The sequence below is a fragment of the Octodon degus genome, unplaced genomic scaffold (assembly GCF_000260255.1).
Source record: "Octodon degus isolate 3935 unplaced genomic scaffold, OctDeg1.0 scaffold00086, whole genome shotgun sequence".
NCBI classification, from domain to species: Eukaryota; Metazoa; Chordata; class Mammalia; order Rodentia; family Octodontidae; genus Octodon; species Octodon degus.
Genome location: NW_004524662.1, coordinates 4,169,846 through 4,176,464, shown reverse-complemented (window position 1 = coordinate 4,176,464; position 6,619 = coordinate 4,169,846). Strand labels below are relative to the sequence as shown.

The following is a 6,619-nucleotide window of genomic DNA, read 5'->3' as shown; positions in this document are numbered from 1 at the left end:
ATGCAGTGTATTATTTGTTGAAACTGTACTTCCGATTTGATTTGAAACTGTCTCATTGCTATATGTTTATCAATAAAACTGTAGAAAAAAATAATAAAAAGAATGCTAAAAAAAAAAATAAATAAATAAGGACTGGGGAGATAGCTCAGCGGTCTAGGCACCTGCTTGACAAGCTCAGGGATCCAAGTTTGATCCTTGGTACAGCATATGGAGCTTGCCCCAGGACCCATAGTGATAGCCTGTGCCAAATGAATAATAAGTAAAGAAATAAATAAATAAATTTCCTTTCCCTTCTCACTCACTTCCCTCCCTTCATCTCTACATCCTGTCCCACAACTGACTTTTCTTGCTTTATAATTCTTTCTTTCTTTTTTTTTTTTTGTACTGGGAATCAAACTCAGGACCTTGTGCTTGTCAGGCAGGCTCTGTGCCACTGAGCTATATCCCCAGCACTTTTTTTTTTGTAGAATATATCTTTTTCCATCTTTCATTTGTCCTTTTTTTTTTTCAGAACTGAGTATTGAACTCAGGCCCTTGTGCTTGCCAGGCAAGTGCTTATTCTACTGAGCTGTCTCCCTAGCCCGTTCTTGCATTATAAATATCACACGTGTTACTAATAGAAAATACAGAAAAATATAAACGATTAAAATCAACTGCATTCTTATTATCAAAAATACCACTATTTATGTCTTGTTGTATAACCTTCCAGGTTGCATATAACAGCTAAATCGCATTATTTTATTTTGTAAAGTTTTAAAATTTTTATTATTTTCTTTTAATCTTTTAAAAAAGTGTGTTTATTTCCTTATTTTAAGATAGGGTCTCATGATGTAGTTCAGGCTGGCCACTAACTTGCAGCAATCCTCCTGCCTCAGCCTCCCAAGTGCTGAGATTACAGGTGGCGCCCCACATTGTTACTGGTACATGTTAGCAAGACATACAGACCACATTCGTGGTGGGACGCTGGAGCGCGCCCCTATTCATCCTCGTCATCCCCTCCCTACTCTGCCCTCCTTTCTCCTCGACCTCTGGGTCCTCCTTTTGTCAGGGTCTTGTGAGCCTCAGACACGCTGCCACGGGCATTGTTTCCGGTTGACGACGCTACTACACAGTTAGTTCGTCCACGCTGCACTCGTGGCCAAGAGCGTGAGGCCTGGTCCCCGAGTGAAACTCAGGTTTCACAGGCGTTTTCTCTGCAGAGCTCCGCGCAGCCTCTCGCGGGCAACAGCGTAGCGCCACGTCTGCGGGTTTAAACAACAGAGATGCTCAGAATCACCTTCCGCGCAACGTGGCTGCGTGGCAGGGAGGCAGCCACCAGAGGACGCTGTGGAGCGCGGAGCCCAAAGCACTACCCTGTGGACTCCAGCCAGGCGCGCACATCCGGAGACAATTTTTCCCGCGCTCTGCAGGGTGCAAAGGTCACCGAGAGCGCTGCAAGCGCTGATGTGTAGCATTCCAAGTAAGATTTAGGAAACAAGTAGCTTATAAATGGCCTGGATGAGGCAGATCCCCTACCCTGCAGCACTTTGCCCACGCGGTAATGTAGGTGTTCCGTGGCCGGGTACCAGCCCAAGGTATCTACCTGCAGCTCTTCGTTGAATCGTTTTCTTCATCTGGAATACTTCGGTGGTTTTCACGTTTTTGCTCTCTCCTGTCATTCTTGAGCCCACAGCTTCGTTCGTGCCTGTCATTTACTCAGCTGAATTCCTGGAGGAAGGGCTGAGGTGGCAGTGCAGGGACTGCAGCAGGATGCTCCCAGCCCCCGGGTGCATCCCCAGGAGAACAGCAAATTGTGAGTGTGGTCTCCAAAGATAGAGTCTAATCAGTGATGGTTTGCATAGTACCCTCTCTGCTGCCCATATTCTCATGTGTGTGCATTGAAGGGTTAAATCAGAAGGGACAGGGTCCAAATCCCAGAGGTGGACCTTGAACCAGATCTGGACCTAGGCTTGCAGCCCTTGGGAGCAGCCTGCCTGGTGGGCAGGGTGGTGCTTACCAGAATCCCTGGGATTCTAAAGCCGTGGTGGGAGGAGTGAGAGTTTGAGGCCACCCCAGGCCACGAAGGGAGACCCTGTCTCCAAAAGAAAGAAGAAAAAGCTGGGTGTGGTGGTGCACACCTCCAGCACTCAGGAGGCCGTTGCAGGAGTGTCAGGAGTTAAAAGCAAGCCTGGGTTACATAGTGAGTTTGAAGGCAGCCTAAACTGCATAGCCAGACCCTGTGTCCAGAAATAAATAAATGAATAATGAAGAAAGAATATCTTTGGAAGGTATAAGCCACGCCAGAAAGTTCATGTTTACAGTGTGGTTTATTTTGAACACTGAGCCTTGTTTGCCTGGGGCCCTGGGCCACCTACACTGTGTTCTTTACATATCTGGGGGGCTGGAGATGGAGTAGCTATGGTCAGTCACATGAACGCTCCACATCACATGAATCCAAGTGACTCATCCACAAACCTCATTGAATCCTCAGCCATCAAGGCTCTGTGCATGATTTCTCCTAGAATCTGTTACATGTTTATTTTTCTGTCCCTGATTCAATCTCTGTGATTTTGCTGCAATAAATCATAACCATGGGCACAACAGTTCTGTGTTCTGTGAGTCCATTTGTAAATGACTGAACTGAAACTGGGGTGGTTTGGGGGGCCTCCCAATAAAATCCTTTACACACTTGTATACACCTGTGGGATTCTGTGCACCAACAAATATGAGTATTTTATTGGTGGTTTAAGAAGCTTGCAAGGACGGCTGACTATAGGACACTTGATTTCTGCATTACATTCTATTTTTAGAAACCAATCCATAGCAGCTGCAATTCCACTACTGAACATCTCTTTAAATGCTTATTGGCCATTTGACTTTTTCCCTCTAAACTGTCTGTTCATGTTCTTTTTCTTCACTAAGCTTGAATTTAGAAAACAGTAAGCCTATTCACATATACACAAAGGAAATCACATTTTGATTTCCCTGTTGGTGCATGGAGCTTAGTGCTTTCTATGTGGTTAGCGATTTGCTTTGTCCAAATAATCCCTAAAATTACTCACCCTCAGGAATACCAGCTTCCGCCAATATCTACTTTTCTTCTGCCCTGCCTCTCTTTCTAAGGTCAATCTCAACCTCCATCTCTTAGGCTTCTTTTTTTCCAGGCAAAACTTTCGTGCCCTAAATTTAGTTGGCCTAAATCATTTTTAGTCATGTTAGTCACATCCATCTTTTCTTTTTTTCTTTCTTTCCTTGGCAGTGCTAGACTTGAATACTGCCCCTGCTGGCAAGCTCTCTACTCAATTCACCTGTATCTTCCTTTTTTTTTTTTTTAATTTTATTTATTTATGTGTGTGTGTATGTGTGTGTGTGTGTGTGTGTGTGGCCAGCTCAGCCCACCAGGGGGCGGGGCTGGCTGGCATGTGGTGCTGGGGGATTGAACCGCGGTCCCTGTGCTTTGCTAAGCTTGTTCTAAGTAGGTGCTTTAGACCACTGAGCCATCTCACCAGCCCCACCTGTATCTTCCTTAATGTTATCACTGCAGAGTCAGACCTTTGGACTCTGCACATGTGATCGTCATAACCTTCTCCTGAATCCAGTAGCTTCTATGCTCAATTCTGTTTTGCAGATGCCAGATTAACCTTCTTTTTTGCGTGTGTGTGTGACACAAACCTTCTATTGACCTGCCGAGCATACCTAGTGGCAGGGTCAGGTAGAACATACCTATCTGCCCTGGCTCCTGTCTTCCTTCTCCTGGGAATTCCTGTGTCACAGCAGGACTGAGGAGCATCCAGGGCAGGTAAAGCTGGGGGAATATACAGGGTGGAACCCGGAAGAGGCTCAGTGCAATACAAAATGTGCAGGGCTGATTGTTGGCCCCACCAGATAAAATATCCATCTGGGTGGAGGGAGGCTGCGAACCCCATGCAGATGAGAGGGGGGGCTAAAGGAAGAGTGTCCCTTAGAGGCTCACTGTGCCCTTCGTGCCATCAGCACCTCCTGGATGTTGTCTTCAGCTTCCTTAACACTCCTTGGATTGAAGAATAGGCATCTTCCTATACCTTCATACATGTTAGTCTCATCTACCACAGTCATAATCTCTGTGTCTGTGAGGTGGGCACGCTTTTTCATTCCATTCAATTGTTCAGTCTGAATGTCTGCAAGCTTCACCTTCTGCTGAGTGTCAATCACTTTGGCTTCAAGCTCTGTGAAGGCCTTCTTCAACTACAGATCCACGGAGGCCGCCATGTTGTTGCACTCTATGCGCCTGCGTGTTGGAAGAAAGCCAGAAAGAGCCAGATTAATCTTAAAGCTCTGATTTCATTGTGTTACATTCCTGTTCGAATCCTCTGAGATTCTCTTTAGTTCCTCTTAGCAGACATGGAAACCTCGGGGGGACTTGGAGATGTGCCTGTGGCCTGCCCTGCCCACTTGATTTCCACATAGAATCAAAGCCAGAAAGAGAGGTGTTGGCATAGGAAAGGGCCATGTCTGTGTGGTCCGTCGGATGTGCCAAGCCAGGAAGGACATAAATTGTGACCTAGAAGGTTGACGTGGTGGCAGTGTGGAAGGCTGGTTAAGGCGATTCTAAAGTAATTGTACTATTTACTGGTAGAATCAGTTGGAAGAAGTGGCTCATGTTAATAAGATTGTATATGGTGGATGCCAGACCCTAGTTCTGTGGGCTGTTATGTATATGGCCCTTGCTTCTACGGGCTCTTGTTTTTTTCCTCTAGGGCTGGGGATTGAGGCAAAGGCCTCATGCATTCAAGGGAAGTAAAAGGTTGGTCCACATACAATTTTAAAATTTTAGGTATAAAATAGTTGCTTATTATGCATAAGTCTCTTGATGTTTGGGAAGAAAAGGAAAAAAAATCTATACAATGCTTAAAATATTGACATTTTATGTAAGTTTATATCTAAAACTCTAGAAATGCTATTCATACTTGGCATTATAGGGTATTTTTCTACACATTTAAAAAAGAGAAGCTGGTCATGGTGGTGTATCCCTGTAATCCGAGCCCTTTGGAGGCTGAGGCAGGAGGCTAGCAGGTTCAAGGCCAGCCTGGGCTACATAGCAAAACTCTGTCTTAAACAACAAAAAAGAATTAAAATTTTAGCACAATGTATATCCTTTATTACTATTATATGATAAATGCTTATATAGTCTTTAAAAATGGAATTTTAATATAGGAGTGGGGATACTACCCTATAATCCCAGCACTTGGGAGGCTGAGGCAGGAGGACTGCAGTAAGTTTGAGGCCACTGTGGGCCACATAGTAAACTCAAGTGCAGCCTGTACATGGTGAGACCCTGCCTGAAACAAAAATTCAAATAGCTGTATCTCTTCCATCACTTAAACTAAGTACTACATAGAATTAAATCACATTAATGAAATTAGATTTTTAGCAGTTGAGCAGTATGTGAACAAGCCCCTTGCTCTCCACTCACCTCTGGCTTCTCTGGTTGGCCTCTCCTGGATCATTTCTACCCCATTCTGGCTGGTTCTGTGTGTCATTCATTCTGTCAAATTTAAGTGTCAGTGGCTGAATAATGTAAAACTGCAGAGGTGATACCATTTTGGGCCATAACATTCACACACACACACACACACACACACACACACACACACACACACACACAGCTACATGGATCGCTGGTCCCACAGCTCAGCGTCGTCTTTGTTACTCTTTCTCTCTGTACCTTGTGAGCTGTTTTTCAGTTGATGCTGGCGCCACCTCCTCCGACTGGCGGCCTCCCTGCGCATCCCCGCCGCGACGCACTCAGCTCTTCCTCGGTGCGACCGACCGAGGGGCGCTGGGTCGACTTCCTCAGCCCAGCAGCCCTGCTGCGCTGTCACCTGTCACTCTGCATCTGCTCACGCACGTGTTCTCATGGTAACCCTGACCGGCTCAGAAGTGTCCGGGGCAGCTGTGGCTGCCTCCAGCTCAGCGGCCAGGCTCCTCCTGGCGGCCCCCGTCTCTTGCTGTCCTCTGGGAGACTCACTTTAAATGTGCCTGAACTGTGGTTTTTGGCAGATTGTTACAGTAGAATATTGACTCTCTGATCCTAAGCCAGGCTTGTCTCAGAGATTGTCTGCTTTTCTAAGAGCTAATAATGAGAATTGATCAACAGTGCGGGTGGAAGCTAGAGGCAGAGGGAGGAAGAAAAATTCCTGATCGCTGTCTAGAGAATACTGAGTTCTGAAGCAGTGTGGCAATTTATGTCTATTCTTTTGCCTTGCTTCATCCTCATCAGTGGTGAAGCAAGTTTTAATGGACATCGTATAATTGAATTAAGACGCAGCACAGCAAGCAAAGCAAACAGAAGCGCTGCCCTCGCTTTCTGTGAGTTTCGCTGCCACCACTACCACCATGCCCATGTGGGTCCGGTCTAAGATCGGACGAGGAGCCCCTGGGAATTACATCATTGTTCAGTGTAATGGAATTTGACTACTTCCCTGGAAGCCTGGGGAGGTGGAGGATTGGGTCCTACTTGTGCCCTGGGGAAAGAAAGAAATACCTAGCATTTTGAATAATTATTATTCCCATCCCCCCAACAAGCACTCAGACAATGCATATGCACAGGACAAGGAGAAGGCAGAGGTGATATAAGCTAATGGTTCTTTTTTTTTTTTTT

The 6,619-nt window shown here is 45.8% G+C and overlaps 1 pseudogene; it reads right to left on the bottom strand.

Moving 5' to 3' along the window:
* Window positions 1-3,948: 3,948 nt before the first annotated feature.
* LOC111818285 lies at window positions 3,949-4,227 on the bottom strand (annotated as a pseudogene).
* Between the last annotated feature and the right edge of the window lie 2,392 nt (window positions 4,228-6,619).